Genomic DNA, 13,223 nt, shown 5'->3' on the forward strand with positions numbered 1-13,223 from the left:
AAATTAGTGGGTTAGTGTATTTAATCTATCAACTACGGCAGTGTAAAAGTCTTTAGGTTTGGTCTGACCTAGTCCGACCCAAGCTGGTCCTGTTCAATTCGTATAAACACTGATCCTTCAAGATAAAAAAGAATGAAAAGATCAACTATTTTTTCATATTGGACTAGACAGGAGACTGGGCATTTGGACCACTTGATCCAGTCTGGTCCTATTAATTTATTTAATATAATTATAATTAATTTTATTTTTGACAAATGCTTTAAATATAATTGACACTAAGGAATGATTGCGTGTAAGATTTGTTAAATTTGTTTTCTAATTATTATTGTATTGTAGTATTGTTGAAATTTGTTGAGTATTGTTTTGTTGAAGTTATAATTGAAATCATGTTAAACTGTAACTGAAATATTTATTATCGAAATTATTGTGGATTAATTATGATTATAACTATTTTTATTATTTAATTAAATTTATTAGGTTAAATGGATCATTATTTCTCATAGAGGAAAAAGAAAAAAATAGCTAAATAAGTACTAAAATAACAGGATCAATCTTTCAATCTTATGGATCAAATTTGGTTCTATTAATTTTGAGTTATCAATAAACAAGATTAAACTATAGTTGTCTAACCCAATCTTTTTTATGAAAGAAATCCGACTTCATGTTAGGTTGAAATTCAGTGTTGTTCAATTTTTTGTGTAACCCTACTAACAATCCATTAGATTATGTTGCAATTTTTTCAACCTATATAAAAATATATTAAAGTTTAAACACCCAACCCAACGCATATGAGTTAACCTATATGATACAAGTTGGTTAATATTTTCAACTCTATCAACTCGATATATTTTCTTCTCTGAAACAATAAGTAAGTTGGTGAGTTGGTCTTTTTTAAAGCACCAACTCACAAAAATTGAGTTGAGTTGAAAATTTTTTAATTTTATATAAAAATAATTGAACAAACAATCCAACCCATATTTTCTGGTAAAAAATTTCTGTGGTTTGGGCAGGTTGACATTCCCACTTCTAATTAGAGCAGCATGCATTAACTTCCGTGAACAGAGCCACGTGTACGATTGTAGCTGTGAGAGCAGCAAAGCCAACACCATAAGTCATGGCAAAAAAAGTGCTAAGATAGAGACGACCTTGTCGCTCGTAAGCTGCGATGTCTAGATGAAAATCGGAGTCCACTATGGCTGAGATATTGTATGTGAGACCATTGGAGTTAAACATGTTGTCAGAAAATATGGGAAACGTTTTGGCTTTGTACACATTCAACCAATAGCAAAGCGGAGTCCAAATGTACATCACCGCAAAGAATCCAACGGCAACATTTGCTGTGGCAAACCATGGACTTGCTAGTGGGCTTCCCAAGTAGGCCGATATGGTGGACCAGTCAAGCCCAATTGCCCCAATACCAAGCCCATCAAGCCCAGAACCAAGTTGTTGGGCCAGGATTGAGTTGGGAAATATCCAACATATCCAAGAGAGAGAAGTCAACATCTCGAAAAGGTAGCCAGGAAATACATAGTAGGCGAAGCTGCATAGAAGGCAATTACGAAGAATTGGGCTCGTGTCAAACCTCCCTTGGGCCGTTCCTCTTCTCATGCAGTGCCCTGACATAACACATGTCCATATGTTATGATTTATATAGTATAATGGCCACACGAGGCAAGACATAACTGATAATTAATAAAAAGGGAAAATGACAAAAAATACTCTTAAAATATAGAATACAGTACAGCAAAATGTAATAATTAATTTTAGTCCCTCGGGACTGACATGTCATTTTTTGTGTTTTTATGAAAATTGATGCCCCATTTTAGAATTTAAAATAAAATAAACTAAAAATTATTTACTACTTTCTTTTAGAAAATTACTAGGTCCTTTTTAGTTACGGGAAAGGAATATAATGAAATTAATTAAAAAAAGTAAAAAAGAGATTATTAAAAGAAATAATGAATTACATTCATAAAGGAGAGAGATAATTTTATTTATAGAATTAAAAATCATGATTTATAATAAATGACAAGAACAGAATAAAAAAATTACAAATTTCTCTTTTCAAATTTGTTTATTAATGAAATTTAACAACTAAAAATCAGCTACTATTTTCTTTTAGAAAATGAATAGAATGGAATAATAAATTATAAGTTGGTCCAATTTTTTTTTTCAGTTAAATCTAACAATTAAAAATCAATTATTACTATATTCTTTTAAAGAAATGAAACTAATTTTCTTGATAAAATGATTCAAGTGAAATAACAAATTATTATGCTCTATGCAAAGTTTTCTAGCTAAAAGGATGGAAAGGCACATTAAAACAAATAGATAAAGAAGTTCTAGGACTATACAATAATTATCATATTTATCCCACGGTATCAAATTGTTATTTGCTTGAAGGATATTTTTCTTTCAATAAATATACTTCAGCAGGTAATTATCGCGTTTAGACATGACCCACAATTCCTTGCTTTTACAACTTACAGTTACAGCTGGTGTGTGTTTCTGGAAGTGGAAAAATTAGCCGGACTAGTAAATTCAAGTAATTTGAGGTGAGTGAGGAATATGACCTGAAGAGTGAAACTTGAACTAAATTTGCCGGCCACCACATTTCTGCTGGTTCCACGAGGTACCTCCTGAATATACCAGCCCATCCGAATCCTAATACCTTTATTTTCAAATATTCATGAATCATCATTCATATATATCTAAACTGATAATTAATTAAATTCAGCCTTATTCGTTTTTGTGTTGCTCAGAAATAATGAAACCTGAGTTGTGATGACTACGAGGAAGGAGACGAAGAAGGAGATGTGTCTCTTATAAAAAACCTTGACAACAGTAATAACATGGATGGCATAAACAGTACCAGCACCAGAGTTTGCAAAGATGGTGATGAGAACGTGCTCTTTCACATTGAAAGGTCCAGGATTGAGAGTGAACTCGAAGGGTGTGCCTTGGAAGAAGACTCGGTCGGAGATTTTGGAAGCCATGAAGTGGCCGAGAGGGACGACGGCGATCTGGGCTGAGATGGCGGTGATGGTGAGAGGCTCAGTGCGATACCAGAAGAACTGATTCAGAAATGAAAGTAAGACGCATGAGATTGTCCCTAACACCCACATCCGGAACGTCAGAACCGGAAGCGACGTGTCGTCCGTCTTCGGCACCGTTAGAGCCACTTGTCTCACCGGCGAGTTCTCTTCTTCACTGGTTATCTCCTGACCCACTTCCTCATCCTTATTCTTTGATACTGCATAATGAATGGCAGAAACAGATCATATTATTAGAGAAGTAGTGGAAGTGGATTAAACTACTAATAATTGAGCAATGATTCAGTTACTTACAGAGAGAGGATGTGATATCATCGTCAGGGAAGGATTCTTCCATGGCTGGATTAACTGGGAAGAATTTGGAAAGCTGTATCTGAATCTAAAGAAAGAGGATAGCTAGCGGGAGAGAGTTGATATATAATTCGCTGCTGCTGGTCCCATCAATATAAATACTTTGGTCTTTGAAGGGTTAAAGCTGACGAGCAGTCATAGCTACTTGCCAACGCTGACCCACCCACGTGCATTCTGGAGCTAGCTCCTTTTGCCGTCATTAGCCTGACCTTAATGGAATGAAATTTGCACCGTTTAGATTTTTAATTTAATACTCCCTCCCTTTACTTTATTAATCATCTTTTAAAAATTAAAATGATTCACTCTATAAATTATTAAATTAATAGTAATATTTTATTTTAAATAAAATTTTTAATTTTTTAAAAAGTAAAACAAAAGTAAAAAATAATATTATATAATTAATTTATTTTTTAAGATTATGTTTGTAATTTTATTAAATTTTATTTTTATATTTTTATAGTTTTGGTATTGATGATATTGATAAAAATAATTTATAAATAGGATCAGAGGGAGTAACCTATATTTAAAATATTTATTTTATATCTTAATTTATATTTATTAAAATGAAAACTTTGAGATTTTTTTATTACAAATTTAATCTAAATTTAATTTAGATTAAATATTAAAATTTAAATAAATTCATTGTATATATTTACTCTGAATTATTTAAATTTAAAATTTTTAACTTATAATTTTTAAATTTTTTTGAAAAGTGTAAGTTAGGATACACATATTTCATTTTATTTCCTTAATTTATAAAATATTTTTTCAATTTGTCAACTCTATATCATTAGTTTCATTAAAAAAAATTATACATTGAACTTTTGAGCATTGACAAAAATATTATCAAATTTTAACATATTAAATTTAATTTTTTAAATAATAATAATTTGTGCGAAAATAATAATTTAAAACTAACAGGATTAATGGAATGAAAAAGATACTTTATAAAATTATTAAAATAAATTAAAATTTTATATAAAATTAGAGGATCAAATATATAATTTAACCTTATTTTAATTTTTAATATTTTATTTCTTAAAATAAAAATTTATAAAAAAATTTAATATTAAATCTAAATATTTTTAAATTAGGATAGTCAATATTTAAAAATTATAAAAATATTTATATTAAATTAGAAAATTTTAATTAAATATAGACTACGAATAGATTTATTTTATAATTTTATAGTTTTTATTTTAATAAATATAAAATGCCCGTGCATGCAGTTTAACTTCCAAACACGACATGACAGAATATACCCCGTGTTTGTTTTGAATGGAAGGTGAACGAGTCAGCCTTTGACTGTCCGTTAAACTCATTTCTCTTAAATTATTTAATTACTATATTTTTGCAACCAAAATTAATCATTGATTAGTTTGTGTCCAATGCATTGTGTGGAGTTCGAAAGTTGGGTATCGTCAAGTAAATTTTATATTATTATATTGGTGATGATTTTAAACTCTTATTTCAAATTAAAATGTGAAGTCTATATTAAAGAAATACTTAAATTTTTATTTATAAATTATTTTTAATATGCTTCACTTGAATTAAGGAAAGGTTTAATTTTGGTTTTGATGAGTAGAAAAACAGGAATATATAATTGGAGAAAATTCTCAAAATATATTACTTATTTTTGAGAAATTTTCTTTCTAAAAGTTTCGCATCCTATTTTTTTCTCCATCCAAATTAAACCTAAAACTCATTCTTTAATATATTCTTAATATACAATTTTAGTAAATTTTTAAATTTACTCTTATTAAATAGAAAAAATAAAATCATCGATCTCTATAATTTTATTGAATTTTTCTTTTAATTTCTATAATTTTTTTAATATTTTTAATCCTTATAACTTCATTAAGATTGGATAATGTTGGTTATTCAGGTTCTTATAATTTAAGTATTTTTGGTACCTAAAAGGATTAAAAATATTAAAAAAATTACAGGAATTAAAATAAAAATTTGATAAAATTATAGAAATTAATGATTATATTTTCTTATTAAATATACTTTTTAAAATAATATATTTTCTCTCACTAATATTTAATAATGAGGTAAAAGAAAAAACTTTTAATAAAAAAATAATGACAAATTCTTTATAATAAATAGGATAAAAAAATTATTTCTCTTTATATCTTATAAATAACATCAACGATAATAGTTCATTAATTTTTTTGTCAACAAAGTTCATTTGGATGAGATAGATAAAAGTGGGAAATTAAAAAACAATAGGTTTTATCTTTAATACATGTCGATTTCAAATAAGTGGCGCCCATTATTTTAACCCCACGCCAGTTGCTCAGGAATCACCGTGTACAGAGCACTGTATGATGGCAACGCAATAGCTCTGTAAATTAACTAGTCATACATATACAACAATACTGTTTGAGCAGCCACCGCTTAGTTGGAATTGTAACCGGAAAAGTTAGTTAGCCAAGGTAGTTAGCACTTGTAAGTTGTTGGTCAAGAAATAAAATAAAATAAAATAAAATAAAAGTTTGCACTTGTAAATTTTGACATTGTTGTTTACTGAGAATTATATTACGATGACACTACAGTAGTATTGTATGTGCTGCCTACTTCCTTCTTTTCATTAGTCATCTCTAATTAATTCATCAAAATTAGAATAGGTCAGTTAAAATAAATAAAATGTCATAAAACTAAGTAATATCCATCTAAACCCCTCCTTTTAAATAACTATAAAAATTGTCATCACATACGTTTGTGGGAATTGCATTGGGTGTGCTCATCAAAGCTAAGAGCAATATTGACCCTTTATTTCAATCTAAATTAATATCTATCATTCATTTAAATTAATTTTTAAATATTTTTAATATATTTATTAATATAAAAATATAAAAATTGTAAAATTTTTAATACATCTGTTTGTTACCAATTTGACCAGTACAGATTTAATTTGGCAATCTAATTTAATATTAAAAATTTTTATAATTTTATAATTTGACTATACAGATAGACTTTGTATAGTTCAGATATAATTTAGATAACCTAATTTAATATTATAAAATTTATAAATTTTACAAATTAACCATTTAAATATACTCTAAATAGTCCAGATTTAAAATTAAAATTTTTTATATTTTTTATCTTAATAAATATAATATTAAAAATATTTAAAAATTATTTAAATGGATGGCAAAGATCAAATAAAGTTGAAATAAAGGACCATGCATAACAGCCCTCCTCGGGATCTCACCGTCACCTGAGGCGCTGGACACTCTCCCCCCAGGCCCCACAACAGGGCGACCCCACCCATTACGGTGAGTATCAGGAGAGAAAGGCTTCCCCGCAGTAGTATGCAGGATTATTCCCCTTGCGGAGAGCCTCCCCAGGTTCGATCCTCCAACCTCTCCTACATAACAAAGTTGAGGCTGAACCTGGTACCATTGAGTCAAGTGAGGAAGCCTTTGTCTCCTAATGCTCATGGAAAGGGGTGGGGTCGCCCTGTTGTGGGGCCTGGGGGGAGAGTGTCCAGCGCCTCGGGTGACGGTGAGATCCCGAGGAGGGCTGTTACATTAAAAGGCCCTTTTAATGTAACAGCCCTCCTCGGGATCTCACCGTCACCCGAGGCGCTGGACACTCTCCCCCCACGCCCCACAACAGGGCGAACCCACCCCTTTCGGTGAGCATCAGGAGACAAAGGGGACTTGACTTAATGGTACCAGGTTCAGCCTCAACTTTATTATGTAGGAGAGGTTGGAGGATCGAACCTGGGGAGGCTCTCCGCAAGGGGAATAATCCTTCACACTACTGCGGGGAAGCCTTTGTCTCTTGATGCTCACCGAAAGGGGTGGAGTCGCCCCATTGTGGGGCCTGGGGGGAGAGTGTCCAGCGCCTCGGGTGACGGTGAGATCCCGAGGAGGGCTGTTACATTAAAAGGGCCTTTTAATGTAACAGCCCTCCTCGGGATCTCACCGTCACCCGAGGCGCTGGACACTCTCCCCCACGCCCCACAACAGGGCGAACCCACCCCTTTCGGTGAGCATCAGGAGACAAAGGGGACTTGACTTAATGGTACCAGGTTCAGCCTCAACTTTATTATGTAGGAGAGGTTGGAGGATCGAACCTGGGGAGGCTCTCCGCAAGGGGAATAATCCTTCACACTACTGCGGGGAAGCCTTTGTCTCTTGATGCTCACCGAAAGGGGTGGAGTCGCCCCATTGTGGGGCCTGGGGGGAGAGTGTCCAGTGCCTCGGGTGACGGTGAGATCTCGAGGAGGGCTGTTACACCATGATTGCTCTTAACCCTGATGAGCATTCGATGCTCACCATTGTGATGAGGAACGAATGCAGATGCATATGTTAGCACAGGGGTGTGCATGGGCATAGCCAAATTGAGCTGATAATGAACCTAAAGCATGACCTTAAAAATGGACAAACTGTTTTGTTAGCTAAATATCTAACCATGCTTGAAGATTGCTCAATATATTTAGGGTTAGGTGGGCAAGATCGAGAGCTGATAAGTATGTCTAGCCTCTAAATTTGGGCTATATGTATGTATTATACCTGTGACTAAACCTAGAAGAGACTTGGAAAATTGAAATAAAAAAAGAAAATAATCTTAAAAACATAATGAAAATAAGAACTTGGAAGCTAATAAAATAATTAAAACTATAAATTAGACCTTGGAAGTGAAAAAATAACGAAATGAAGGAAAAATTATAACAATAAATTATACTTAAATGCAAAAAAAAATGAAGGAAAAATCAGACCTGGAAGCAAAAATATATATAACCAAAATCAAACCTAAAAGCTAAAACTATATAACCAAATTCAAATTATAGTCATTCATAAACTCAAACCAACTTCAAATACCAAATCCATACGCAAAAGACACCTATCCATTAACTCAAATTATAGTCATCCATACTCAAAACTAGCCAAAGTCATAACAGTTCGGTAGTCTACTTAAGTTTAATACAAGTAAAAAGAGGGAATGAGTCAAATAGTCCAACTTCAATTGTATGTCTCCCTTACGTTTCCAGGATACTTAACCACATAATTACTCTATCATGATAATTAGGGATTGACTAACCATTAATAAAATTTACTATGATAGAAAGAATTAAACTATAGTTAATAATTAAAACATTTCAAAGTTGCGATACCAAATAAAATATTTCTTTCAAGTCATTTGAGCTCAAAATTAAATTTTTTAATAAAAAATTCTGTAAATTAATTTAGTAAAAAGATTACAAAATAAAAGGCACTTTAGATAAAAATCTAGAGCTCCAATTTGTCAGTCTTGCTATAAGAAAGGAAAGAAAAACAAACACAGATACAACAAACATAAAAGCCCAAAACAAAAGATACAAGGAAAGTAAACATAAGCTGAAGTACAATAGCCCACAACATGAGATCTTGGACAGTCCAAGATAGATTGAAATGGTTTATTCCTAATTGATAAGTAACCTTCCTATAGAAGGGCTCACTATCAAGTTGAAAGTGACGTACGAACCACAAAGACACTTGATCTCCAAATATATTGGAGAACCAAAGTGTTGATAATCTTCTGTAGGAGCTAAAAGTCCCAAACCAAAAGACTTGGGTTGCTGAAAATCTTGCTGCTGAAATCCATGATAATGTGCAGCAACTAAGACAAAAAAAAAACTAGATACGGACAAAAGAACCATGAAAATGCAAACAAAGCCAGGCTAAATAGGAAGGATAAGATATCAAAGTAGGAAGTTAAATTAGAGTATTAAAACATTTAGAAGTGTAACATCTTGATCTTTAATATGGTGATTAGATACTGACTAAGTGTGAAATTAGTAACAACTAAATTAATTTGATTAATCATGTTTTGAAATATCTAATTGGTGTTCTGAACAATTAGGCAGTTTTTTGGTTGGGCTAGGAGGGAGTTTGGAGAGGACTGATGTCAGGTTGGAAGAGAAATTGTGGTGGCACATTATGTGTCATGTGCCGTGACATATTCATGTAGCGTTATGATGCAAACTTAATTAATAAGTTGTGGATTAGCATGAAAAGTAGAAAGGAAACTTTGAAATTTGAGGAGCAAAGGAGGAGAAGAGAAGAGCTATGCTAGGGTTTGGTGTGTTGGGATACCAAAAGCTAACTTGAACTATCATGCATTTTGGTAAGCCTTTCTTCTCTCTTCTCTACTTCACAATATGGATTTCAAGGGTTTAGAGAGAGAGAGAGAAATATATTATATGTCTTGGAAAAGCTAGGAATCTATGATTTGTGTGTTGCATGTGGTTCCAACAGTTTGATTTAGATTCCTTAGACTTGGGGTAAGTGTAAAATCTCCAAGAGGACAAGTAAGGTTACCCTTTCTAATATACTCTAAACTCCAAATTTCGAGATAAACACATGACTAACTTAAATGGAATATCAAGTTTGTAAAATTTATTGGACCTAATAGCTTGTGACATTATGTTAGTTTAAGTTTTGATAATGACAAACATAAATAAGTTAACTATACTTATATTTAATTGTTTTCATATATATATATATATATATAGTAGTTAACCATGACTATAGAACAAATACTTTAAAGCGTTTTTACTTATGTTGTACCATATTATATGAGATTTGAAAAATAATTTTGTGTACATCAAAGTTATTTTATACTATCATATTTTTTCTCTATCTTAAATTGATTATATATCTAAGAGTATTTATAATATTATCTTTTATAACTTAGATATATGCATATTGGCATTTAGACTAACCATTTTATTCATAATATATTATTTAAGGTTGTCTAAAGTGAAGATGTGAGTGAGCATGAAGAGGAAGAAATCGAAGTCATCATTAGCATACATACCACACTCAAGATGGGAGAACATAAAGAGAAGGATGATTCAAGAAAAACTTAAGAAGAATGAAGACATTCATACAAGCTTGGATGCACCTTGAAAGCCTTAGACTTGATAGATATAATATCATTAGGCTAGAAGTCTTTATGTTAAACTCATTGATTTAGATATTAAATATTGGCTCAAGATATTTAAAATCAAAGCATGTATTTAGCTCTTAAGAAAAAGAGTGAGATATAATTTTCTATAATTATATTTTTCATCTTTAATGACATATATCTCACAAAGTTTTTACTAACTCTATAAAGTTTTCAAAGTTTTCTATTAGCCTAAAATGGAGTTAAGTTGAAAAAGTTATAACCACTTGAACTCTAAGCTTTGAAATGGCAATTGTGCAGAAAATTAGATTTGACCTTTGGTCATGTTTCTTATTATATCTGACACTACTCATATCATTTTAATGTGAAACATATCTCATTTGAAAATAGATTTCAACATCTTTTAATAATAGTTTATTATTCAAAATGGATTCTATTGAGAAAGGTATGAATTTTAGAAGTTGAGTATTGAGATATTATTTTTGTACTATATTCAAAGTTGACCTTCATTCACTCTTTTCATCATATCTCAAAATTTACATTGAATTTAAGTGTAAATATTATTTCATTGAAAATTACACCTCAAGAGATTTCTAACAATATATAATTTGTTAGATTTAGAGTTATATTGAGTGAGTTAGAGCCTTATGAAATTCTACGTAGTGGCATCCTTCAAAACACACATGATTGAAATTGAGAGACATGTGAAACGTCCTTAAAAAGCTTCAGTGTCCAAATCATACGTGAATCACTTCCCATACACATGTGAAACGTCACCAAAAACTTGTGTTTCATTGAATAGCTTCTATGGTCCAAATCACACACATGAATCACTTCCTATATACATGTAAAATGTCACCCAAAAGTCTTATTTTGACTCAATAGCTTTTGTAGTCCAAATCAATTGTAATTCACTTACTATCCATACATGATTTGTCACTTGTGTAATACTACATGACATTTCAAGTTTGATTTGTCACGTTTCATGTGAGATTTGTCACTTGTTCTGTGGAATGTCTATTTCATGTGTGAATGAGTTTTGTTCCACACGAGAAATGTCACCAATAGTTATAATCATTGTGCAATGACTATAAACGGTCACATTATGCTTCTAACACCTATTTCATTCCATTTACTATAAATATAACACTCCAAACTTATCTTAACAAGTGATTAAGCCCAAAATTCATTAAGTAATGAAATTCGTGTTCATATTAATCTTATTATATGAAAATCATTGTTCTTGAAAAAAATTTCATCTACATCTTCATTATTTGAGTATTAGAGCTTTATTATACTTATCATTACTCTTAGAGAGAGTTTAACTGAGTGATCTACATATTCTAAATTATTGTAAAAGTGAGGGAGAGATTTATTAATCAAGAGAGGTTGTTCTCTTGAGAAAATAAGCTCACTAGTGAAGTGAATTGCTGTAAAGAGCTCACAAGTGTCCAAACTAAACTTGTGATTGTATTGTGGTGGCAAGCACTCACTTAAGCTTGTACTGTAGTAAAAAAATCTCAAGTATTTTCTTAGGAACTGGATTTAGGCTCAAGTAGTGATGGACCTCATGGCATAGATGATATAGCATTAATGACAATAAATCTTGAGAATGGTAATCATGAACATGGTGGCATGAAAGGAGTCTAAGACAAGGAGCAAGGAGCTTAATACTTCCAATCCAATGTGCCTAAAGATCTTTTACAATATATTGGAGGTCTAATGACAAGAGCCTGAATTAAAGCCATGAAGCAAGCCTATTTAGTCTTGTGCAAGAAGTTCAAGAGCTTGGAGAGAATTGGAGCACTCCTCTCAAGCCCAAAGGAGAGCATCTATATGTGTATAATGTGCTTAAGATCTAAATCTATGAAGAGTCAAGCCCAAGAGATGCAAACCTTAGCCTAATGCAAGGATGACTACAAGTTGAGCTTCTTACAAGCGAGGAGGCATGAAACCCTAGCGAAGAAGTCAAGGGTGGTGTGATTTTAAATATTTTATGATCCCTTGATTGTCTCCTAAATTGTTTCATATTTTAATAGTCCTTTAATTTGACTTCCTTTCTTAAGGAGCAAGATTAGTCTTAATTTTCTACTTTGAGTCCAGTCAAAGATTATGATTAATTATATTATTAATTTTTAAGTTTTGTAATCCCATAATTTTAGGATCACATCACCTAAATTATGTAGCTAACTATTTTTTCATTATTTTATATTATTTCTCCTTTTAGTATTAGGAAATTAGGGTTTTAATTTTAGAAAATAGTCTTCTCTATGAGCCTATATAAATTAGGCATGCTCCCTCTTGTAAACGAAAGAGAAGTTGAATGAAATTATTCATTTTAGAGTTTATAACTCTTGTGAGCCTTAGTGCTTTATGGTGGCATCTCATGTGAGAAACAGACATGATCAAGAATGTGATCAACTCTTGTGGTGTCTTTAAAGGTTGAGGTTTCTAGAGGCAGGTGCTCTAGAGGATCTTATCCTTGATTATTATCTCATTGTTTATTTCCTTTCTTTCTTTATTTTCTTCATAAAGTTTGCCCCTTTCTTTTTGTTCTTGTATTTTTATTGTGTTTCAAGGTTCTATCCTTAAACTAGCACGATTCTGCTTGTGCATCCCCTATCAGATTGTATCAGAGCTTTGATTGCTAGTTTTAGTTCAAATTATTGTCCTTTCCTTTCGTCTTCTTTTTCATCTTGAGTTATTTCTTTTTGTGATTATCTCTTATCTACCCCATCTACTTCTGTCTTTTGGTTTTTCTCTTCATCATTGTGACTTTTTCATCTTATATGAGTTTTTATTTTATTAGCCTTCTCAAAAAAAACCTAGAAATTCGTGCAAAAAAGGCAAAAAAAGTGTTAGTATGTTGAAAAAAAGAAAAATAATCTGAAAATTTAAAAAAAATTACAAAAAACA

At 31.5% G+C, this 13,223-nt stretch overlaps 1 pseudogene; it reads right to left on the bottom strand.

Moving 5' to 3' along the window:
• Positions 1-1,026: 1,026 nt before the first annotated feature.
• Positions 1,027-3,479, bottom strand: LOC129299585 (oligopeptide transporter 7-like; annotated as a pseudogene).
• Positions 3,480-13,223: the final 9,744 nt, after the last annotated feature.

Source organism: Prosopis cineraria, unplaced genomic scaffold, assembly GCF_029017545.1.
Source record: "Prosopis cineraria cultivar Desert tree isolate PC_DT_omini unplaced genomic scaffold, ASM2901754v1 PC1219, whole genome shotgun sequence".
In the NCBI taxonomy this organism is placed as follows: domain Eukaryota; kingdom Viridiplantae; phylum Streptophyta; class Magnoliopsida; order Fabales; family Fabaceae; genus Prosopis; species Prosopis cineraria.